Genomic DNA, 25,987 nt, shown 5'->3' with positions numbered 1-25,987 from the left:
TGTCAGGCTTAAAAAACAACTACAAAATCAGGCATAATTGCAAGGCCATTTGAGAAAAGAGGGAAAATGTTTTAAAATTGGGAGTCATTGGAAACTCTGAGGGGATAGTTGCCAGATTTGGAAGCTGAAGGTGAGGTTCAGCCCAGTATTTCACACCTGCTTTCTGGACGTCCCCGAAACAGGTTGCCACGGGCAGGGCCTGAGGGCCTTAATTGCCCTGATCAGCCTCACCTGGGGCCTCCCCACGCCTGCCCCTGGGCCCAGGAGCCCTATTTAAGCCCAGCCTAGGGGCCAAACTCACTTCCTGAGGAATGCCATGACAGTACTGGTCTCTAGCTTTGCTGCAGCCCTGCTTGGCCCATCTCTGCACCAGTGCCTGATGCTGGGGCTGCCCTGGCCTGGCCTGGCCCGGCCCTGAGGAGCCCTGGCTGCTGCTGGCCCTTGCTGTCTGCGTGCAGGTAAGCCTGAGGCTGTGGCTGCTGATCTTGCCTCCAGGAAATAACTTTCTTGTGAGGAGAACATTAATAGTGATTCAGCTTTAGCACTGACTTTATATCATACTTTAAATTTAGAACATTTTTTTTTGTTTTCTTGTAATTTGTCTTGTCAAATCAATTCATGTCTGTGCAGCAAAAGTGAACGTTAGGCCCAATTGCTTGCATACTCAAAAGAAAATCAGATACCTCACTGAGGAGAAAAAGAAACTTGTGTTGTCTGCCAAGTTTCAGGCTTGGATGGAGAGTTAAAATGTCAGTCAACTGGGCCAAATTGCAACCTGTGATAAACTCTGTCCTTTTGAAGAGCCTTAAGACTTACTGTGTTTTGTCTAGTTTGATATGAAATCAGCTCGCAGCAGCTTGGAGTTAAGCTCTCATATATTCTCCTTTCCCTCTGTGTGATGCTTATTACGCGTTGAGACTTTGAAGTTGTTGTTTTAATTGCACAATATGTGAGTGAAAAATAACACTTTAAAGAGAAGACATGAACGTGCTTCCTTGTTTCTTAAAGAGCCTTGTCCTAGTCATTAGTACTTTTAACAGTCATCTCTGGGACCAGTGGCAGTGCTTAAAACCCATACAGGTTGCAGTGTTTGAAATAATCATGGTATAGTGCCTTGAGCTCCACCTGTGTTCTAATTCAGGAATTTGAAAGCATCTGTGAGTTACTGGCAGGTGTGCTGCAACCTGGGGGGATGGAGAGGCATGTCTGTGAAAGCTGGTGTGGAAAAAGGATGCTTTCAAAACCATGCAGGAACTTTTCCATTGCTTTACAAGGCAGTAGTATGTCCTCTGTCGCATAACACTAAACGTAAGATTATTGTACTGAAGGACTGGGCTTTCTGCCTTTGCAGGGTGCTAGGGGAACACATATCCCAGTTAACCCCTAAGCCTGAGTTTGAAGGATTCAGACGCTATAGACAGTTAAATGTTCCCCGTGGAGTTCATACAGACTGGGCTGTGGGCAAGAGTTGGAAAGTGCAATGTGGCTTTGGCCCTGAGGAAGAGAGATACTGTATGGGCAGCTGAGTGTTCCTAGCAATTGCATAGGCCTTGCTGTGAATGTGCATTTGTCACATAGCACCGTGTTTTGGTCTCCAGCTTTTTTCCTACATCTTACCTGACATTTTTCTGGTGATTGTTAGACAGCTTTTCAAATATTGCCTGTGAGAAAGGATCCCCACATCTTAAAAATAATATATATATATTAAAAAAAAAAAAAAAATTCCAACTTTCTGGCCTTGCCCAGAGCCCACAGTCTGCATCAAACACACAATGCAAAACCCAGTTGTTGCAAGTTAGCTGCATGTGCTCTAATGCTGAAAAGCTTCCTGAAGCCTTTCAGTGGTTTATTTAGAGTTGGGAAGAGCCAATGTACTTCAGAAGCAGACACAATATTCTAAACTTAGCTAAGCATAATAGCCATTGAGTGTGCTGCTACAGTGACCCATGAAAAAAGGCAAAATGAATGCAATGTCCTTGTAAAATTTCAGTGAATCTACCTTTGGATACATTATGTAAAATCCAGGTCAAATATTGGGAGTTGGCTGCTCTGCTTTGTTTATATAGCTCTAGTTTAAAACACGTTAGGCCATATATCAACTGTATGGTCCTGTGCAAAAGAGGTATAATAGTTTCTGTTCAGTCCCCAATGGACATTACTTCATTTAACAAAACTGTAAGTGGAGCACATTTTGGCTGTTTCTGTATGAGACAGGTGGAGGGGGTGAGTTTTTTACCACAGCTTTTACTGTTAAGCAGGCTGAGTTCTTACCACAGATGGGAAGAACTGTCACCTCCATTTAAAGGTGATGTTATAGGTTTAGTGGGACAATTATGCTGCAAATGCCCACACCTTATCTAATATCTGGGTCTATAGAAACATATGCTATATAGTTTTTTTGACTAATTGGAGACACAACTTTTCATTATTATTTTTAGAATAGGCTATAAGTCTATTTGAATGTCTAAGCTTAATAAGTAAATACATACGTCTTCTAACAGCAGTGGCAAAGGTGTTGAACCATATGTTGGGGTCTTTGTTTAGAATTCACAGATGTGACTTGGTTAATTTAATAGCCTTACTCTGCAAGTTGTCAAAGTCAATTGGAAGATTCTCAGATTTCAATGGTATTTTCTGTTGATAAAGGTATCAGAACCTTGTCCTTGGCCGTTATTTTACAAGGATTATAACAGTAAAAATGAAAGGAATCCTATTATTCTGTCAAAGCAGTTACTGCAAATTTTCAGGTCGTGGGGAATCAAGGTGGCTTTCTTTGTTATTTGTTTTTGAGAGAGAAATATTTGAGAAAAGGTACCTTTGTATTCTATGTAGCTTGTTGCAAATCTTGATTATATAATAATTCCAGAGTACACCAATAAGAAAAGGCTGATGGAAGATACTGATAATTTGCAGTGGAGACGTTCACTGGCCTCAGGGAGGTAGGAATGACAATACTATTTTAAGATGTAAGAGGAAGCTTGAGAAATGGAATAAATTAAGAAAAGCATGACCTGATAATTTTTGGGGGGAGGGGCAATGGGCTAAATGTGTCATGCAAACGGACCACATGCATCTGCAAGTCCCAGGAAATTAATGGAGTCTCACCAGGAAAAGGCCCACCTTGTACAACTGCATTTGAAGTCTTTGAAAACACAAGGGTTTTTTTCTGCCATCTTAACCATTTCTTCCATTAGTATCAGCATATCTGGAATTCCACGTATTATTTGTTCAGTGCTCATTTCATCCTTTAATAAAAGGGTCTGTCTTTCCAAAGATAAGCCTATTTTTCCTCCTTCTTAAAGAGAAAAGCAAGAATGCTTGACAGCTCCTCTCTTTCTCTTTCCTCTGCTCACTATGCAGCAAATAATCAATCTTGGCTGAATGACACTTTAGAGAAATTGCAGTCATAAATGTGTCAGTACTTAAGAAAAGTGTAAAATGCCCCTTGCATTTGCATAGGTGGGAAATCAGAATTTACCTAAACATACATGTGGTTGAGGAAAGCATAAAAATAAAACTGATTTTGTAACAAGAAAATGACAAGGCAGCTTTTTGAAGGAATTGGATGATTTACCTGAAGAAAATTGCATGAATGGTCATGACTGTGAAGACTTAAATGGGTGGCTTCCAAATCAGTCCTTGAGAAGAGTGAGGGTGCCTAATTCTGGGTGGTGCTGAGTGCCCTTGGCATCAGACCCCTTTTTACAAAAGGTTCTCCTCGTGCTTTCTTTAACTGCTGCTACAAGATCAGACATAATGTACCAAATATAACTCCTCTTTTGCAGGTTGGTCCGCAACTATTTTTCTCTTCCTTTCTCCTCTATTTTTTTGTACAATGTATTTACTGTTATTTCAATAATAATGTAATAACATACATTGATCCTTTAAACACATACAGTTTAATGCTTTTCCCAGTGGCATCTCAGCAGGCTTTGCAAACAGTGATCAATCAATAACCTTCACAAAGCCCTCTCCATCACTCTCTTAGTTACGCAGTTAGGGAACTGAAGGATAAGGGTGTTGAAAGACTTGCCCAAGGTCACACAAGGAGTTGGTAGCTGACTTTTTTTTTTTTTTTTTTTTATCTCAGACTCCTATTTCAAACTTCAGACCACATGGCCTCCATATAAGCATGTTTATGTTTTGGGCATGGTATAGGGAACAGTCTTGCCACAGTGACTTTCCGGGTCAGTGACTATTCCTTTATAAATTGTAAGGTTTCCAAAGCCAAATGTCTGACAAGTACAAACATGAGGGATACTTCAGGAGTGTGAAAGCTGATGTAGCGAGGATGTAGATTTCTCACCAAGGGAAACCACTGATGTGTTCCAACATCATTTGGTTTGCCACCAACCAACAAGCTACTGACAGTGGCACTGACTTGCAGTCAGTCTGTGCGAGGTATTTGTTAATGTTGCTACAACAGATATTCATTATGAACTACAGTTACCCACAGTTTACTCTGTTTATACAACCATTTAGTGGTTATTTATTAAAAATAAAATTTATGTATGGTTATTGGAAGTATATTTTGGCAGGGAAGTGACCTTGGCAGAAATATGTCTGAATCAACACTCAGCTAGCAGTCACTCTTTATGTTGTCATATAAAACCTTGTTAAATAATATTTTGTTTCTATCTTCAATTGCTGTTATATAAGGCCAGTAATGAAAATCTCCCAAAGGATTGGTAAATGGAGTGAGTTTTTCTGTATGTTTTCTCCATAAAATAAAGAACTAAGCCAATGAGTGTCAACATTATTGCCTAGTTGAAGTGCTTGCTATAAACTTGGATGGTAAATTGTTTACTTTTAGATTTTTGCAGGTATGAAAGTTCTCTACATTTAAATACAATTTGAATGGCTTTTTGAGAACTAAGGATAATTCACATTCAGAAGGCACTTAGTGGGACTACTCACATGCTTAGAGTTAAGCGGTTGGCTGAATTGTTTAACGCTCAGAAAAGATACTAAAATAAAACCAGGGAGAAACCTCGGATTCAGACAGGGAAACAGTGCCAAAGCTGATTGTACTTGTGATATTTTAAAAAGACACCTTAATATCAATGTACAATGTCATTGCCTTTTACAAATTTGCGTTCACTTGATGTCATTTCAATATAGCTGCAATCTCACTGTCTTTTTCCTCAGTTTTTGTGATTTTTTTTTTTTTTTTAGCCTTTAAAATAAAACCTTTGCATGAAAACCACTGGACTTGAAAGCTGCTATATAAAACTAAGAAAGAATAGATATTTCTGCGTGGTAGAGCATAGTTAAATATACTGATATAGATTAATGTGAGGAAAAAGTGGTTTCCATTTTGGCAATAGAACAGACAATATTAGTAGAAACTATCCTGTTCCTCCTAAGTGAGAATAAAGTATAACTTGTTTTGAAGGAGCTTTTGGGAGTATGAAGCAATGCCTCTGGATTAACAGCAAAATGGTTGTTAGTATTTATCGCATAGAGGAGAGGAAGAGGCATGTTCTGATACAAAGGATTGGTGGCGTGAATATAGAGGAAGGCTGACAATTGTGAAGTCAGTCCATCTCCATAGACATTATCAATATGATTAGAGGGGTGCATTTGTGCTTCTAGAGGCAAAGGCGTATGTTACAATGACAGAAAGAAATGGCTCATCAGCTTGTGGACTGCTAAAAGTAGGAGTGGTGGAGAGAATTACCTGTTCTTTGTGGATGTTGACTATGATCACAGGAGAGGGACAGCAGAGGTGCAGCCACATAGCTGCACTGGCTGTCTGCAAGGACTCTCTGGGTAGCATTTAGGTAGGGCACTCATAAACAGTTGTTTGGACAGCCGATAAGGTGAAGAACAGACAAGAAGGGGTCTCTACCACTGCTAGCTACTCTGACAAACGAGGATAAATACTGTCCTCAAACGTTGTCCTAAACCCCAGGGGGTATCTCACTCTGGGGCATACCTGAAGCTGTCTCTCTTCACTGAAGTAAATAACTGGTCTGTCTCTTGAGTCAGGAAAACCCACCATAGAGCCTTGGTTGTCAGGGGAATGTAAAACAAACCAGCCCTTGGCTTCTAGAACAAAAGGAGTGTAGTCCCTAGCTGTCAGGGAAAAACAAATAAATAAAGAAAAACCTCAGGCCCTTGCTTTGGGGTAAAAACAAACAAAGGAGCCCTCTTTGCTCTGGGCTGGCTGTGGTAGTCATCATTTGAGAAAGTTAGACTTCACCCACAGTTACCACATAGCAATAGCTACTTTCCCCATACTTACAGGAATATCTCAGTCTGCCATGTGGGAACTGTGGCTACATGATGACTTCTGAATTGTGACCAGCACTGGTGTGTGTGCCTCAGCCCAGCAGTAGCTGTGGCCCTCACTGACTGTTCAGTGTTCAGAGGCCAGGGCAGATGTACATTCAGTTCCTCCCTCCTAGGGGGAAAAAAAAAAAAAAGAAAAGGAGAATGAAAGACTGTCTTAATCATGTTTCTTTCTTCTGAGAGAGACTATGGCTGGCTTTTGCAGGGCTCTGTGTATTTTTTAGACCTGTAGACCTCACCTACCTGAGTGGGCTAATAACACTAGTGTTTCCATGATTAATGTGTTCTATCTCCTTCCTTTCTCTCAGCTGAGATACTCTCTTTCTGACCGCAGAACTGGGCTCATCTGGCAAACAGAGCAGCATCCTAACAGAGTGAATGGCTTCAGAAATGAATTTTGCCTCCTACCTCCTGGCCCATGAGCACTCCCTGTACCATCCTGACTCTGAGTGCTTGCTCAGAGGCTCTCCCATGAGACTGGTGAGGTGGGCAGCGTGTATGGAGGGTCTTGCTGCCTAGTCTCAAACTGTTGTAGCACCTGGCTGTGTGTTTGTTGTGAAAGCCAGCACTGTTAAGCGTGGTATTTAACCCTCCCACAGTGGCAGCACATCTACTCCTACCCCATCTTTTCTCTTTGTGATAGAGAAGCATCTTTGTGCCTGAAAGCGAGTATGTGGGAGGCATTGTTGAGAGGTTCAGTGTGTGAGAAGGACTCCAGATCACTTCTGGTGCTTTCCCTTTCACAGCATTTTTGCTAGAATCCATAGCACTTGCAGTCCCTAATGCTCTGTAAGAACCTCTTGGGAAAACCTAGGGGCACTGCAATACAAAGGAATAATCAATACAGGTAAAGGATATAATGCAGTGAGGAGAAAGGTTTTACTTTGATAACTTTGAGAGCTGGAATTTGAAGCCTTTCAAAAAAGCTCTCAAAATTGCTATTACTTTTGTGTTTGTAGCTGGTTTTGTGATGTGTTTTTTCTCTCTATACATCATCATCATCATATAATGTTGTACAATACGTTTCTTAGATTTAAGGACAGAGTGACATGCTGTGCTATGAATAGAGTAGTGAAGTGGCCTTTATCCACAGGCCATCAGGAGCCATCAAGTAAGCGTTGCTCTTTGTAGCAAAACAAGGTATGCAGTTAGGAGTTTGAATTCATAGCCACACTTCTCATTTGTTTGACTTTGACTAAGCCTAAAAGAGCTAATATGGGAGAAGAACATATCAAATGAAATACTAGGAAAAAAGACACAACAGAAAAAAGGGGCCATTTCATATGGCTACAGACATTGATTCCACTACGCAAGCATGGCTTTTTTTTTGGTGTCTGGTGTTTATCTACCAGAGCCTAAACATGCACTGCTCCCACCCTTTCATAGCTTTTCTTTCTCTACTGTAGAGCAGCTCAGAAGCTGAGTAAGCTGTATCCTGGAAAAACACATTGCAGGAAATGGTATTTACCCTTTGATCTTTAGATCCTTCCTCTGCTGTGATATACAGTAACTTGTTTTGTCTTTGCTCAGTGAACAGGCTTTCTTCATTTAGATTTATGGCAATGGCTCATTGCTGGTAGAGGAGGCTTTAGTGCCTTTTATAAAATAAGGGAAGAAAGACCACGTTTTCCACGTATCTTACAACTTTCCATACTGTCTGGAGACTAAGGAATTTTTTGAGATACAGACTTCTTTGATTGCAAGGTATTAATTGCATTGGATTGGGTGCTACTGTCCTGACTTTGAAGTGTCACTCCATGCACAAGCCCTATTGAACTCAAAAGAAGGCTTTGTAGAGTAAGCTGGCTAAATCAGAGTAACAGTTTGCAGCACTTATCCCAGAATAGAGTATTTATGTAGTCATTTAAATGCTTGGAGTGCAATGTAGTAACCAGTGGGGCTGTATGTTCACCTTCAGATGCATTCCATCATGAATTGTTTGTATTCACATACCCAGGGATGCTATTCAGCATCACCAAGGGGATCAGAATCCGGACTACATATATTACATGATGATAAAGGGGAAAAACTGGAACTAGTGTGGGGAGTTGATACAAGCCTCTAGCACATGCCCGAAGCCTTTCTATTTAACTGTGAGAAAGAGGGGACCACTTTACATGTCTCTCTGTACATTTCATTGAATCCTTCTGGGGTGCTGACGGGATAGGATTTGCTGTCTCTGCCTTTACTTGTGTTTCTTTAACTCCACCTGCCTCTCTTTGTTAGAGGCATAGTGATAACCTCAGTCTCCTCCTGGCAGAATCCAAATTCTATCCCAAACTGCCTCCATTTCCCTTGGAAATGCCAGGCCAGTATGTTGAGGTTCTTGATTGTTGGCAGGAGGCATTATGGACACTATAGCTGTTTCACTATAATGTGTATCATCTAGGTTAGTGTTTGAAACCTGTATATGTGAGTGCCTCCCATGCACTCAAGGAAGAAGGAAACTTCAACAGTAAAGTGGGAACTGATAGCAGAAGCATAATATGCTTTCAGTCCTTTTTCAACCCTTACTAACAACTTCCCTCTCAAAATTTCACAGAAAAGTAAAATTCCAGGGTGTAAAATTGCTAAGCGAGAAATCTAAAGATTTTTAGAGTAAAGTTTGTGGAAAAATTCTGTCACTTTCATCTGTATACAGTTAAAAGGCTTTGTATTAATTATATTTAAAGACTCTTCTATACACTTTTAGCATGGTACCCTTTTTGGAATATAAAGGATATAATAATGAAGGGAAGAGTGACAAGATGTGGAGGAAAAAATGTAGAGGTAGCTTTTCTACCCAAACTGACTCAGTTATAAAAGCTGTAGGCAAGCATATGGTTGAGAATTTCCTACTGGTTTACTATTTTTTAATGCCACTGCAAGTCTTTTATTTAAATAAAATGTTTATATTTGACTTATTTTAAAATACAACAGATAAAGTTTTATTTCTGATCTGGAATTATATCTGTATGTAAATACAACTTTTGTGCAGTAAGGAACAAGTAACAAATCAGTGAAAATCCGTCTCTTTCCATAAATTTTCTGTTTTGATTGCTTTATTTGCTAGCCCTGATGATCTTTAATCTCCAAGATCTACAATCATGCAACTGCTTCCTTTTTTAATAACACTTGCACTTGAATGTTTCTAAGAATAAAAAAGCCTTCTTATACAGCTGTATGCTTTCATGAAGAATTAATGACTTGATAAACATTAGACTGTTATTGTTTATGCAAATGCAGTCAGCTCCCTGAAAAGAAGGCCAGGTTGCATAGTGCGTGCATGATTTAGTGCAAGAAAAAGAAAATATTTCTTTTTGTAGGAAAACAAAGAGTAGGATCCATGGCATAAACACCAGTAATTTCATACATAGAAAAATTCTCCTCTCTTTAAGAGAACTCCCTGCTACCTAATCACAGTTCTCTTTTCTCTTGGTAAGGAATGGCAAAGAACCAAGTCCAAGCAGTTGAGTGCAGTTTTCTGTAGCTGTTCATGGGTCTCTTAATAGATGTAATTTGTTAATTGATTAAAGATACTGAAATAACAATAAAGGCTAAAAGAAATGGTAATGCTTTGACTACTAAAGCTACTTTTGTCTTCCAAGACTATGCCTGATAGTCACCATTTGCTTTGTGTGGAGAGCTCAAGAAGGCAAGGAGGAAGAATTTTAGCAGTGAGGTAGTAAAGCACTTAATGTGCAGTGCTTTTGTTGATTGCCTTTGGAAAAGCAGATAATAGAGCCTTTTCTTCCTTAGAGTTCAGGAGATGATTCCGAAATCCACATTTTTGGAAACCTCTTTGAGGAGTCATGCTAGAAACAAGTGTAATGATGACAGCCAAGGATTGCAAATATATTCCTAATCTTAAGGTTATGTTTGTGAAAGCCTCTACCAGGCCCCTAATTTTTTGGTCTAGGTTTTGTTTATGTAGGCTGCTAATTGGGGGCATGGTTTGCAGTGTTCTGTGCCCCACAAATTACTACCTGTCCAAGATTACTACAAGATCGAAATGTTGCCCTTTTAGCTCTAAATGCTTGACTTTTGGGTAACGTATGTGTACATTTTAACCTTTTGCACCAAGAAGTTAACATATAGCTAAATAAGGGCTGGCTCCAGGCTGCTTAGGGTATATTGCCCTGAACAGAATTTTGCCTGAGGGTCAAAACCCATCAGTTTTGCCTGGCCCAGTGAAACCAGGTAAAAGCTGCTGGCTGGGGGCAGGTGAAGCAATGGGAATGTAGGGGTGGGTGCCTTTGGCATCCCTCAGCCCAGGTCATTGCTGCAAAATCTCCCAGGGCAGCAGCAGGAGGATGAAGGTGGAAGCAGGCACAGGGCAATACCATCAGCAGCATCTTTGCTGCTGATCACACAGCTGGGGAACTTGCTTAATCTTGACACCCCAGAGCAACCAGGAAAGATGGTGCCAGAGGGACATTTTCTGTTGTTGTTGTGACTTTGCCACCCCCAGGAGGCTACTGTCTACTTTGTGGCTAGAACTGGCCATAAATGGTGATGGGAGATGCTGCCATCTCAGTGTGGGATTTGCACAGTTTTTATAGAGCTAGAATTGTGGTTATGCTAGCTTTACAATAACAATTATCCTATAGTAAACTAAATTACTAAATGATTCTAGCATCAGTTATTGTAGTAATTAATGGGTCTAACTGGAGTGGATAATTCTGTTGTAGGTTATAGAAATGGAATATGTGGGCCTGCAGTCTTGTTCAGGCAAACCTATTTTGACTTTGACCTAGAACAGGTTGTCAGGAGTTGACACTGAAATGTAACGCAAAGCCCTAGCCAACTGAAAGATTCCTGATGACTTCAGTGGTCAATGGATCCTGCTGAAGAGATCCATGTCTACTTCCACTGAAGCCAACGACAGAATTCCCATTGCGCAGGAGAAAGCCAGAGTGGGCCTCCAGCAGGAATAATGTGTAAGTAATAGACACATTAATTTACGGTCACATTTTTTTAATTTGACTATGTGAAAGTACAACTTCCTCTTCAGACAATACCAGTTATTGTTGCAGTCTTGTTCGCTTCTGCTTTGAAAATAAACAACGTAAGAAACAGCTTGAGGTATCAAATACACATAGAAATGATGTTTCCAGAGAAAGCAGCCTGAAGACTTGATTATGGAGAAGGTCAAGCAGCAGTGTGGTTGAAAAGAAAAGTCAAGCTTATGATTTTGAGAGGAGATGCCAGGGCATGTGTAGTTTTTTTTGTTGGTTTTTTTTTTTTTTTTTAAGATCCCCCCCCCCCAGTCATGGTTGGCAACGTTGATAACTGGCACAGATCTCCTATGGACTTTTACAGAAGCTTTTATGTCAGAGTGCAGTATCAAGCTCCATACAATGATGCAGAATGTTAAACTTTTGACTCATTTGAATACTAATAAATATCTTCACAGGTAGGAATTGATGTGGGGGAATATATAGTTTTATATATGTCCATGGCCGTTATGATTTAAAAGATCACAGAGTAGAACAGTTTGCAGCAACCAGTTACAGTGGGAAATCGTAGTCTTTTCTGCTTGCCATATTGAATTAACTGTAGTGTTTTGCAGTGTAAGCCCTGTTCAGGTCTCTTTACCCAGAATAATATTTTACTGAAATTAAATATTCTGTAGTTGATGTATGTCTAACAATAAATAATCACCAACAGCCTGAAGTATTTGCTGAGGTATAGCTGTGAAATGTCAACAAGATGTTATAAGCACACTTGCCAGAAATTATGTATGGAGAGTGTCTTAAATCCCTACTTCAAAGACAGGATCTGATTTTAAGAAACAAGCACAAACAAGCACTACCTCTCATGTCTTAACTTTTACTTTTGTTTTCTCTGTGCTTTTTACAGTTTCTCACATATGCTTTGTGAAGAATATTAGGTTGGAGCTGTGCTTCCATTGTATCAAAGCTGGATATCTAAAATGCTTCCTACTGATCTGTGTTTCATAAACGCAGCATATTTATGGCTGAAATCCACCACTTTTTTTGCTGAGGTGCCAGAAACTGTCCAGTCACAGCAGGACTGAATTTAGCACTGGCTAATTTTCCTGGCTTCCTGGCCACTCACTAATTTACTCTGGTTATGAACTCTGTGCTAAAGCCCATACTGACATATTTCTGCAGCTCTGCTTGATCATGCTGGATTAAACTAGTGCTATGATAGCCTGCCCTACAATGATACCATTGTAAGGACATAAACATAAGAGTAGCTATACATTTTCAGACTAAAGGTTCACCTTGCCTAGTTATTGTCTGCAACAATGACCAGAAGTGAATGCCTAAAGAATTTACAAATAGGGCAAGTACATAGGAATAATTTGTCCAAATACTCTTGATAGCTTTTCAATAGTTTGCAGCTCAGAGACTTTCAAAGCAGAGATGGCTTCTATTATTTAGTAACCTTTTGGGGCTTCTCTTTCATTAACTTGTGCAGTCTCCCCTAAACTTACATGAACTTTGGTATCTGCAACATCCTTTGACAGGAATTTACCTGTACCATAGTTTAACTAGAAATCGTGTGATGTATCTGTAACCTCTTTGTCTTTGTTTAGAACCCACTACTTCTTAGCTTCATTTAACAGCCCTTAATTCTTGTACTATGTGAGCCTTTTCCACTGCTATTGTACCCTTTTTGAGTGTGTGTGCACGTGCATGCGTGTGTAAAATGTCGCATGGATATTCAAGATGTGGTAGCACCGTAGCATATTGGCGTTCTTTTTCCTGTACTCTGTTCCTGTCTAATAACACCTAACATTCAGTTTGTGGCAATTTGCTGGGTAGGGAAATCAAAGGATGCAGTTAGGACTCTTCCATTGCAGACTGCAGCATTTGGGGAGCGATACCATCCTTGCTTCATGGAAAATTGCTGAAGTACTAGCAGCCATCAGGCCACTCTGGCATTGTAGCCATGAATGCTGACTTGCAGAGCTGCTTCAGGCAGAGACTTTCTGGTACTCTGCTGCTTTATTTACCACTAACTCTGGCATCCCTGTGCCAGCCTGCAGTCCACAGTGTAGACATACTCTAATCGTATCCTGGTCACAGTCCCTATCCAGTTTCTGCTCAGTACTAGCTTTTTTTGTGTGTCTTTGTCATTGCCAGGAGACTTCATTCCTGATTTGACACAGAACACTTAGCAACTTATAGTAAAGCTACTGTGGTAAAATAGGCCCCACCTACACGTGCTACTCGTGGAAGCCATCACAGTCTGGACTGTCAGGGACATTTTGGACCCTCACAAGTCTAACACGTGACTAACAGTTCTTTAAATGGAACAAATGTCTCTGGGTATGAAGTCAATCCATGCCTAATATTACTTCATAGACTTTTGGGATGCTCACCTATGATTTATTTGCATATTAATTGTAGTTCTCATCAATTAATTACGTTCAAATGCATTCTATGCATTCTATATATTCAGAAATGTATGCTGGGTTTTATCTTCCTGTTCAAGTACATCCTGTTGGCAAATGGCAGCACTGGAAAGCAAAGAAATTAAATGGAAGACAAATGCAACTTAATTTGCCTAGGCATTATTTTGTCTCTTGATAGATTGTGGCCAGAGTCTTTTCACTTTCCTGTTTAGGAGGAAAATTATGGTTAATATTTTAAATGATAGTACAAAAAATGAAAGACTTACAATTGCTAAGTGAAGTTCTACCTGGTAGTAGCTGGAAAGATGTAATGTGAGAGAGGACAGCTTCTGGTTAAGCACAGCTCAAATAAGCTTGAGCAAATTGATTCCCTCCACATCCCCAACCCCCCTTCCCCCCCCGCCATGTCTGAAAGTGAGGGAGACTGTTATTCTGGTTGTAAATCATGGGAGAACCTCCCCCCCCCCCCATGTCTGAAAGTGAGGGAGACTGTTATTCTGGTTGTGAATCATGGGAGAAAGTCAAGAAACCTATTGCTGGTGTCAAAACCAATTGTCTGTGTTATTGTGGCCAGTCTTATTGGTGAAATAAATATGTATACACGTATAATAGAGAATATGATTGTGAGTTTCAGCATCAGGAGAGCTATGTCAGGAACTCCTCAGCACAACTTTGTTTCATTCAGTGCTTTTGTGTTGCTGTTTGTGACAATTTCTCACTAGTCTGGCTCCATTTTATTTTTTACATGCCTCCCATTTTGAATCTAGCTGTAATCAATGTGAAAAGTATCCAATAATCAATAACCAAGTAGCAATTCTGTGCTTCTGATGAAAGTTACTGTGATCAAAATATCCACAGGCCAGTTTCTTTTTTGCATTCACAGGGTTTAATCCTGACTAATTCCCTCAAATCTGTTGAGGTATCTGGGTGCAGAATTTGACCCTTGGACATTGTTTTTTGATTACTTGTTTTCTAATGGTTGTTGATTTCAATGGCAATGGAGATGGGCTCAGAAGGGCAGATTCCACCTACACATGTGAAGCTGCACTGCAGTCCTTCAGAGTAATCACTTTTATAACTTTGCAAATCTGATAAAAAGAGATGGATTGAGTCCCATATCAATCTTGCTTTTTAATTTATAATTTCAGAATGAATGTGTAAATGCAGAATTAAGAAAAGCAGAAGAGTGCTCCCTGTGTGTTGCAATTACCAGTTCATACCAGGTTAAGTGTTGGATATATATATAAAAATAACCAGGTAGTATCCAAGGATTACTGGAAACTGTTTGAATTTCTCACTCCAGAAGTATTTCCTATGAGCAATTCAGCCAGGGCAATTCTGATTATTGTTGAGATGCCCCTAAACCCCCAGGAGTATTTCTATATGTTGATTAGCTTCAAAATTATGGATCTGATGGGATGGTCTGGATTGTTTTTCTGCTGCTGGATGCTGTTTGTATAATATCCCCTGATGAGTTGCTTCATGTGCTGCATAGGGTTACAGCAAATACTGGGATGCAAAGTGTAGTGAAATGGAAGATATCTTTGCAGTGTCTACATAACATGTATTTGACTGCGTGCCCTTCCCAAAGCCCAGCTGGCTGTATGGGCTTGAGCTGGCAACTCCATGAGAAAGGAAAGCTGCGGGGAAAGTAAAAATCAACAAAAATGTTATCTATAGAGTGAAGAACAGTGAGTAACTGACTTATCTGGCATATCACAGCACTGAATATTTTGAATGTCATCTGAATTAGTCTTCTAGTCTTGAGCATTATGAAATCTGAAGGTGTTTGTTTCTAAAATATCAGAAGCACAAAGGTCAGCATGAGTACACATCAACTTGAATGCTTAGTGAGTGGCATAACATGAGCTAAGCACTCTTAAATGCAAATTGCTAAGGATCAGCTCGCTTTGTCATGCTGTTTTCCAGGTGCAGTTCAGGTTGGCAGGATGTCTCCTTGGGTGGCTGTGGGATTTTGGTTGAGATTTGTATCTTCATTTTGTTCCCTTTAGGCTTGGGAAAGGGCATGGGACAGCAATAAAGGGGCCACAGACACTTGAAGTCTGATTAGGGAAGGATTTTTCTAGTCCTACCAGTGTGAAATGACTATTTAAACATTCATAGGACAGCTTCATAGGAGACATTGGTGCATTCACCTGAAAGATGTAGACTCAAATCTATTCAGGCAGTAGAGGTTGTTCCACAGATGGGTTCAAGACTGACTAATGTGCAACCCCATGAAAAAGATGAGAGTAACAATATCACTGGCAATATGGCCAGATTTCTCCAAAAACTTGCTGAAAAATAAATTCTCAAAAATCTGTCCCAATATGTATCTGATGTCTCTGAGACTAACTTCTATTTGAATTGAGTATGAATTTAGTTTTCAACACTTAAATACCCTATTAAGTAAATGTATAAAAATAAAATCTTTAAAAAAAAAAATCTTCAGTTAAATTCCTGCTAGCCTGCTCTCCTTCCTTTGCTGTGTGTTTTGGTTGAACTGTTACAAAGGGGGTCTCTGTTTGAAAGGTGGATATCTGTAAGGGAACAGAATAAATATTAGCTTCCCTTTCTGCATTGTTTTTGAGAGCTGGAAGGAATTGCCTTCCAAACTGCAGCAGATAAACATGGTAGAGATGACTTCCTCAGGGATTCAATGTAATGCAGAATATATGCAAACAGGTATTGCATAACGTACTGTTGTGGATGGGCTGGTTTTGCAGTTGGGGATTTTATGCCTTTCTAAATGATGGAAGATGCCAACAGTGCTCAGAGACTGGTGTGGTATTCGTACAAGGTGCTTTTCCAAATTGGCTGCTTCACTAGACTGGCAGACAGAAGACTAACAAAGATTTTTTTATTATTATTATTTTTAAATATAGAGAGAGCTTCTATAATTGAAACTTTTCCCCAGTCCACATGCAGCCACTATATCATAGTAGCCTCTATGTAGGTCATTTTAAAAAGTTGTATATACAAATGATGTTTAATAAAACCTTTGTTGGCTCAAAGACATGGTGCCAAAACAGTTGCTGCAGATGTATTAGGTGACTGAAGCTGTAGTTCATTTACAGTATTATGCCCCTCTGTTTCTCTGTGTGGCCTTGGAAACAAGCCCACTCTGTTTAAAGGGGAGCCCTTGCTTATTTCTTCACTTTGTTTCTATGTATTAACTCAGACCTATTATGAGAGGGAAGGATTTGAAAGCAACATAGACACTTAACGAGATGAAATATAACATGGAATTTACTGATTAGGCCCCTGTAATTACAGTTTATGCAGGAAGAAGCACTCCCAGGAGATTCCTGCAGATAAGCAGCAGGAATGATGGTGCCTTTCTACTGCACTGCTGAAATGTGGCTTTTTCCAGATGCTTCCAGGTTTCAGATAAAGAATCTGGAGGCTGCTTGTGCTGCCTGCACTGCCTGCTGCAGGGCAGCTCCAAGGGGCACCTATCATCTAGCCTGTGTATTAGCAATTATTTCCATTGCCGCAGCTCCCATAGCTCCACCCTTAGGCAAGGGCCCTGTTCTCATGGTAGGTAACAGGCATCAATTTGAGATTTACCAAGGGACTGTTTGGTGCCATGACTTACACGGAGTTGGTCTTGTTTTTTACCACTTTGACAGAGGATGACTCAGGTCAATTTAAAACAGGTGAATCAATGCACATGTGCAGACCAGCTAATGTACTACTTTCACAGAAAGTTACTGCACTTGGATTGTCCATTTCTCTCTCTAAACATGCATGACTGGTGAAAACTCTCTACTAAAAAAAATATTTTGTGACTCATACTACAGCATTCTGTGTTGCCTAGCGGCATAAGTAAATTGGATTTAAAATCATAAAAGACTTCCATCTTTCTTTTTAAATCTTTACTTGCTTTCTAGTCTTTGACACTTTATGGCACATTGGGATCTGGAGATCACTAATTCTCTGGCCCTGAGAGTTAGGCTTTCTTTAAAAGCATAAGAAATAATAAAAAAAAAAAAACCCCAAACAATTTTGATTTCCATGCAGTCATACTGCTGGCAAAACTCAGGCAGTTAAAAATAAATTAAAAACCCAACACTATGAGGCTTGGGGATAGAATTGGGAAGTTTGTCTGTACTGAATATTTGTTTCAGTATGAAAAGCCCACATCTACAGTCTGTAAAATGTGGGAATTTCACAGACTTAGATACAGTTAAAAGGAAACCGACTGTATCATCTCAGTAGTCTGTTTCTTCACAAGCATATGTCTGTTAGCATGGATGACACTTGCCCTGTGCAGAAGGCCAGCAGACAGCATATGTACCACTTACAGCTCTTTTGAAGTCTCAGAGCGGGGCATCAGTGAAATTCAAGAGGTGCCTTGTTCTCAGAGTATCCTTTGCACAAGACTGCATCTTGCTTCTGTCTCCTCATAGATAGCCTTATGTGTCTGTGGGGAAATGGTAGACTTTCTTGATAGAGGTACTGGTATTTAAATATGCCCCATTAAAAAAAAAAAAGCCACCTTGAAATAAAATGTCCTATAAGCTGACCATAGAAAGAAGGCACTTGCATTCAGAGATAAGGAGAGATTCAGAGCTTTCCCCAGACAGCAGCCTGTGTGTAGCTGCTCAGCCCTTGGACTATGCATTAATAAAGGTGAGGCTGGAAAAAACGACCCTGGCTAAGTTTATAAGCCAAGAAGCGTGGTGTACCAATCTCACCTGGAGAAAGAGTCTTTAGTAATTTTTTTCTATCTTATTACTAGCAATGAAATCTGTTTGTGTAAAATTGGAGGCCGAAATGAAATCAGAGGTGAAATCCTACTTCTTTGTTTGCGTTAATTTTTCCATTGGTACATCTGCTGTGAAGTCAATGGGGACTTACACTGTAATGGAGACCTGCCTGCCAGTGGAGCAGGGGCTTCTCTGTGTAACCCTCCTCACAGGGAGGAAGAGAGGAGGGAAATGGACAATCCAAAGTCATTATAGTTTCACATACGGTGTTAGAAAATGGAGCAAACGGGATGGCTGTCTTGATTATTTTTTAAATTTCTTTAATTAACTTGCTGTGAGGTAATCTGTTGTGATAAATTACATTTTGCTACTTAGTATGCTAAGGACCCAAAAGTGGGAAAGGTAAGAGTATTCCAGAATCTCTTTTCCTTGTGATTAATCTCTAATTTTGATCTTTTTCTGACAAAGGTATGACATCTGAAATATAAAAAGAGTAATTTTATTTGGGTGTATTACCTGATTCCTGTTAATCTTTCCCTGAATAATGTCGTGACTGGTTGCTAAATCTCTCCCCCCTCCTTACCTAGTGAGCATTTTTCTTATTCTTCCATCACAAAAGCGGTTACACTTTGCTGTTGCTCTGCAAGGAAATATTTAATTCGTGAACTGATGTTCCTCTGAACGAAAGGGAAAACAGCTGGGCTTATTTAATTTTGAATGACCTGGCATATTGGGGGCAGTGGGCTTTAGCTTTTCATCTGTAAGTGCTGTTTGTTTTGCAGTAGCATGCATGAGCTGGAAGCCTTGTCTGAAAGCAGTGCTCATGCAGCAGTAGGCCATCCAGCTGTCCTATAGTTGTGATTTTCCCCCCCCTGCCCCCAGGAAATTGAGAATTCACTCTTGTAATGGCTTGAATTTGCAAGCTTGGGTCTTTCACTTAAGTGGTTAACAGTATGTTTAGTTATTGGTAAGATCAATGCAGTGTTTTGTTCAAATTTCTGGGCTATTAGACAGTTTACTTAGCCAAATGCTTGTGCTAAGCCTTGAAGCTGGAGTAGGAGTGTGTAACTTTGAGTCTTAGTTCTTTTCTTCCTGATATCCTCATTGGCTTTTCTGAGGAGGAAGGAAAGTATTGGCATACAGAGCTTTTGTGTTGCTGCTAATGCCTGTCTCTGCCCAGGTGTTATTTGTGGACACTAAGAATTAAAAAAACCTCCTGAGCATGACTAGCGTATTCAGTTTCTGTTAAGAATGAGTTTTCAGTTGCCTGAAAGGAGGGATGAATTTAAAAGAGGTTTTAAAGGAAGCTTCCAGTAATGTAGATGTTAATATAATCTGTTCATCTTTGTGAACATCTTTATACATCCATTTAATTAAGCTAGATCCATTCCCCTGAATAAAGACAGACTGCACTGATACTAGTGGATCTGGGTATGAGAAGCATCGAAAAGGAAGCAAGGCTACTATGATAGGTGCCTGAGGTGTAACGTGTGAGGAAGCATGTGGCTCTTCTGACATCAGCCTGTTCTCACCTTCTCACCTGTTTGGATTCCCTGCATGTGCTAATGAGAGTGGAATTGATAACAGTTACGTTGATTTGTGCCTTAATCCGAAAAAGGTAGATTTGTGGCAGCAGTCAGTGAGGGAACCCTGCTTGCAACGGCTGTGCTGCATTGGAAATGAAGAAGGTTTTTTCTTTGTGATGTCTCCACTCTTCCAGAATCAGACAATGGAAAAGGAATTGTTGTGGCTGAGAAGAGACCAGCACTCCCTGCTCACTGCTTATTTTAATTAAACTTTGCTGCATACCCATGCTATGAACTAAAACAGAAGTTTTGAACTCATGACACTTCAATTTTTTTTCTTAAGGAATGTAGACATGGAAAGTTATGTCATTGAGTGCATAGGTATATGGCATCCCAGCTGCAGTGCAGCCCTGTCTAGATCTCAGTTGCTAGTTTCTGTTCTGGAAGTTTCTGTTCTGTTTCTTTCCTGTTTTTTTCTTTCTTTTTTTTAATTTTGTGCAGTTTTGTTCCAGGCATTTCTCTTCTGATATTTCTGGGCAATACCAGGCTGGCACAGCAGTCCCCTGGTTCTATTCAGTGTTTTTAAGCACAATAATTTAAGTCATTAAAAAAAATGGTCAATCTGATGCTCACTGTCTGTGTAACATATGCCATGTGTCTGATGGCCTTTTCTCTTAAACTACCAGTCCAAAGTATTTGTTCTTCGGTGCTAATCACACATTCATCATGGTTTACTCTTGGCTTTTTGATTAAATTACTGCAGTGAATTCTACTGCTGTGGTTGAGGCTTTCACCTACTGCTCAATTTAGGAAAGATTCAAGGGAGCTGAGGTAACTTGCAGTGAGATGAAGTCATACAATTAGATGTGGTATTTCCAACTTCTTAAAATCATCCCTAGTGTGATTTACAATCAAACCAATGCTATTCTTTCTTTTTGGTTGCTCACAGAAATTCATTTAGAACAGGAGGATCTTATTTATCAATTAGAATTGAATTTTGGCAAACTTTTAAGTGATTTTGAGGGAATTTGGAACATGAGTAAAGAACTCTGAGGAGAGGAATCTGTGGAAGCCACATGTATAATTGAAGGATAAGTTAAGGAATCTTCTATGAAAATTCAATTAAAATTTAAGTAGAGGAATCCTTCAAAAATATAATGAAAATTTTCAAGTGCATTGAAACAGTTTTATGGAAGAAAACAGAAAGAAGTATTTAGCATTTCAAAAGCCAATGAGATGAAAATTCTCTTTATAACAGCCAAGAGACCTGTAAGATAGGACTTACAATACCATGCATGTCATGCTATTAAAATTAAAACCTTGTTGAGCACACATTGATCAAGTCATTTTAATACACCTGCAATAAATGACTGTCTGACTACAGGTGGAGACTACTGGTGGTACCAGACTGCAGGTGGAGAGAGTGTGAAGTTAAGTCTGAAATATGCAGTCCAGTGAACCAAAATCCTTGGTGTTCCTGTGGATGAAAAGCTATTAGACGTGGACACTGCAGTAGCACTCTTTAGCCACTAAAATTTGATGTTGTTCCTGGAAGGGGAAGTATTAGATTAGATCTAAATGCTAACAAACCAGCTATTTTGGCACTCTGATTTAATTCCTGGAAGTACTGAGTTTTGGAAGTGATATTTACAGGAATCTCTCTTATACCCATACTTTTTCCCCCTTTCTGGTGGCAGTGCTGCAGCAGGTGAAAACTATCTCCTATGCAGTTCCCAGTAGTATCAGCTCTGGGGAATGAGGGATGAATCCCAGTTCAAACACTATTCCAGTGAAATGGGTGGGGATTTGTCTGGGGTTTGGATGTGTCTCTAGCTGTTAGTGTCTACACTAATAGCTGTAGTCTCTAGCTACATACAGTGTCTACAGTTCATCAGTGAGACCCTTCATTGATTTCTCTAGGTTATCCCAGAAATTAAACTGTATTCAAATTGGAAAATGTCATTCTAGGCTTTGGAGGTCCTTCCTGCAAGTCCTCTCTTTGGGTTTGGCTACAGTGCTGCTGACAGGTGAGTGCAAGTAAGTGTCCATATGTGCAACACGCTCCCCAGCTCACTGCTTTGTATTCTGTGGACAACTAGCAGCAGCTCCAGGACTGCCTGTCTGGCCGTGGTTTGCTTGCATGGTAGGCTCAGATATGTGCCATTGGCATGAACAGCTCCCTGTATGCCTTCCCAGCATGGACGATCCAAGTCTGGCTCTAGGGGCAAGGGAGCTGGACCTGTTGTGGCTGGTTGTGATATTTTTTCCCCTGTTCCTTGATGAATAGTTTTGGCCTTTGCTTCCTTAGAATTCTGCATCTTACTGCCAGGTGTCCTGACTGCCCTTTCTACTTGGGTTGCAAGTTTTCCCTGTCCTTCTAAAAAGCTATCTCAGGCTATTTTTATTTGGCAATTCCTTAGAAGGCAATGGTTTGTCAGTTAGGCCTTTTGATTGACAGGCTGCTGTCTAGGATACTAGCAGGCATATATTGTATGACTTCAGATCTTCATCCATTGTGGGTTAATTTAAGAGGTTAAATGAGAAGCTTGAGTAAAGAGCCTCGATGCATTAGGGTATTTCTGTAATGAATGGATAGAAGAATTGCCTCTGAATTGCCTTTGGGCCACTTGGTCTGTATCACTAGAGAAGGTTTTCTCTTGCCTGTTTAGGGTGACTAGACTGCTGACTTGGGTGCCTTAGTTCAGTGCATAGCACCTCTCTGAAGACCTTCAGAGGCAGTAAAATGTGGAGTCATGGTGAATGTGGATCATCTACCAGAGCAGGCAGTAAATTGGAAAGCCTACCAAAGAATTGAGAGGGAGTGTGGTGTTCATGCTAGGAAACCTGTTAGGACTAGAAAAAGGGATTTTTCTGCTGGGAAATGCAACATTCTGTCAGGTATTTGAAAGATAAGGACAATTTCTAGTGGATGAGCAGCTAGGATTCAGATGATATCCCATAGGGAAAGGTGTTTTATCTCAAGTCTTCCAGCAACAAAATATAAGCTATTTGCTAGCAACAATAACTAAGGAAAGGAATAATGTTTAGGCTTATTCTGATTTTTCAAAAAGCATGTTTGGTGAAATGTGCCTGCTAGTGACCCCTTATGCAGGGGACTGGAATCAGGCTGCACCACTGCTGCTCTGTGTCTGACACTGTGGCCATAGAAGGGAGATATTTAATTATACATGGGATTTTTTTTTAAATCTGACACTGAGTGGCTTTGAAACGTTGCCAATAATAACATTCCTGAATAATATTCTTGCCACTTCAGAGAGAAGTAGTACTGGAGTGCCAGCAGACACCTTCCTTTTCATTTCTCCATGACTGGCAGAAGCTGTTTTAAATAGGTAGTACGTAGTCAGAAATTGCAGTGTGCTGTGTCTAAAATGCTTTTTGACCTGAATAGCATTCTGTTGATAAACAAGAAAACATCGTCTGTGTATGGAGTTGCCTGTGGCATTTCAGGTAGCCATAATCTTGCTTCTGTTGGCATCTGTTGTGCATCCCCTAGCTCCTGGCACTTCTCTTTGGGGGGCATGGTATGGTAGCACTACTTTAGTTGTTTTTTGTCTTTTCAGTGAGTAGCTCTCCAGGTGCAGAGGAGCAGGTGCAAGTAGGGTTTTTGTACCTAATACAGAGGGAGGGTCTGTTGTGAGAGGAAGTTTCTTGTATGCTCCCCTGCTCAGTCCCACCATCACAGTTGATATGACCTGTTTTGTCCTAGAAGCTCTAAACCACGGAAAAAAAACCTTTCTATGTTATTCCACTAATGTTGCTTCCAAAGTTGTGCCCATCAGATTTACAGAATTACAGCTTTAGTTTCATGCTGGGTGATTCTTTTTTGCTTAATAATGTGTTCATTAGAAGAATCCAGTGTTGGTTCACATGAAATTATCCTTAGATTATCCTAATCTAGGAAGTGGTTTTAGTTGAAGAAAAGTGTGTCAGGACTGGAGTGCCTATCACAGACCCAGCAAGGATGGTGTGAGGTACTGCTGAGGCATCCTTCCATCCTTATAATTTGTAGACTCCTGGATGCAATACTGGTGTGTGATATAGGATACTTGGTCTCAGATTGCTTCTGTGCTTGCTTGAGCATGGGAATGTGAACTTGGGTTTTCTGTGACAACTGTGATCATTCCAACCACTGGCAAATTGCTGTTTGGTAAATTTATTTCTTTAGCTTTTATTAAAAATCCCCTAACTGCCATCCCGCCTCCCCTCCCCCCAACCCAACAAACAAAAAAACCCCAAAGCCCAAACCAAGTAAGAAAACAATAATTTTGGCTGTAGGGAGAGGGGTTTCTTGACCTGAACCAAATGTTTTCATCTTGCATAACATTTAGGATAAATGCCATTTTGGGACTGATGTGAAATACTTCCGGTTCTTCATCCGGTGAGCCATGACATTGATTATTCGCACAAGGGGGGTTTTTTGTGCTGTGTTAGAAAGGCAGGCATTTTATGGGAGGTTTTATGTTAACTTTTGGCCTCTAAGAACTGTGGACAAGACTGGAGTCTACCTGATCTCTCTCCCTGGCAGAGGCTAGGAATAACTTATTCACAGTAAGACAACATAGGAGAGATAAGTGCCTCTCACAACCTGTCTTTGTGCCTGCCTGCCTGTCAGGAGATGTTGGTACAGGTTCATTGAGGTTTGGATGGGGAAGAGGCTCCTCTTTCTTTTATGTTTGTGCACAAGAGAGCAGAGAACAGCCCTGTATGGAGCTGGCAGTTTAGAAGATGTGAATGGCCCCTAGGAACGGTAGCTGTGCATCCATCAAGTTCCCTGGGTAAAAGTAGGAGGAAACACTTGAAAAACTTGGCAGTCAGAGGGGAGCTGAGCTTTATTCCTCGAAGAGTATTTAAATTGTTGCCAGAAAACCCTTCCCCTGCCCTGGTAGCCTTACATACCTGGAGAAAAAGTTGCTAATGGTTTAATGTGACTTCAGACTCCCTTTTCTGTCTTTAGAAAGTTGATGTACTGTTTCAAAGCTACTAAAAAAAAAAAAAGTAGTATTTTCTTTAATGTGTACGTTGGATTAATTATATGACTCTTTCGGATTTTTCTCCAGATCTGAATATAACAGTTTTCCAGAACTAAGTTTGGTCAGGTTGTAAGTCCTATTGCGCACGCAGTTTTCCTTGCTGAATCCCGTGATGTGACCTGTGTCCCGTTATATGCACAGAGCAGGCAGGACCTCTGCTTTTTTTTTTTTAATAAACCTTTCTTGTTCAGCTCCTAAGGGTAGCTAGGAAAGTTGCTTGTTAATATGGTCAGCTGATTCCCATGCCTCCTTACCTCAATCCATTTCCAGCAGCTCTGCAGCAAGCAGGAAACTTTAGCTGTGTATAGCCTTCCTGTCAAGGGGCCACCAAGGGGGGATGCCAAAGACATTTTCTCTGCTTTCCATGTGAACGCAGGGTCTCTTGCTGAATTCCACAGCAGTCTCGTGTGTTACTCTCCATGAAATTGCTGAATTACAGGTCTGACAAAACAGACTTCCATCTGTGATTCTGTGTTGAGAAGCTGGATGATGTACTGGGTACTGTAACATAGGAAAAAACACTCACAAAAATAGGATTACTGATATTTGTTGAGAACATACCAAAGACTGCTTTTTTTGACATTTGATGCTCAACTTTGCCATTCTAGATGCAGCTTTTATCTGATCCACAGAAGTTTACTGGAACATATTAAGTTGAATGTTCATAATAGTTTTCTCAGTGATCAGCCTTGCTGAATTTTTCCATGATACATATGATGGATTTTTATGCAATTCACATTAATAGTTTTCCAGTTAACATATATTTTTGTTGTGCTTATCTGCACATATTTGGAGACAAATATGCAAAATTCAAAATTGTTATACTAAGTGAAATGAGCTTAGTAGACTTTGAAAAAGGGTTAAACATTTATAAGCATAATAAGATAACCTAGAGTTATGTAAGAAAGGATTAAAAACATAAGAGATATAAATCCTTATGCCTCAGGGGATAATTGATGGAGTTTAAAAAGGAATTTCCCTGATGGATAAATTAGTCTATAATTGCCCCCGTAGGGACTCCTTCCTTAAATATCTGAT

The 25,987-nt window shown here is 40.1% G+C and overlaps 1 long non-coding RNA gene across 1 annotated transcript in view; it reads left to right on the top strand.

Moving 5' to 3' along the window:
* The first annotated feature begins 369 nt into the window (after positions 1 to 369).
* Positions 370 to 25,987, top strand: part of LOC127020059 (uncharacterized) — a 164,374-nt gene continuing 138,756 nt past the window's right edge. The window contains exon 1 of the long non-coding RNA XR_007767009.1: positions 370 to 458. This is a non-coding gene — a long non-coding RNA (uncharacterized LOC127020059). The remainder of the gene's footprint in view (positions 459 to 25,987) is intronic.

Source organism: Gymnogyps californianus, chromosome 10 (genome assembly GCF_018139145.2).
Source record: "Gymnogyps californianus isolate 813 chromosome 10, ASM1813914v2, whole genome shotgun sequence".
NCBI classification, from domain to species: domain Eukaryota; kingdom Metazoa; phylum Chordata; class Aves; order Accipitriformes; family Cathartidae; genus Gymnogyps; species Gymnogyps californianus.
Note: the sequence above shows the minus strand (reverse complement) of the source record. Positions and strands in the feature narration are given on the sequence as shown.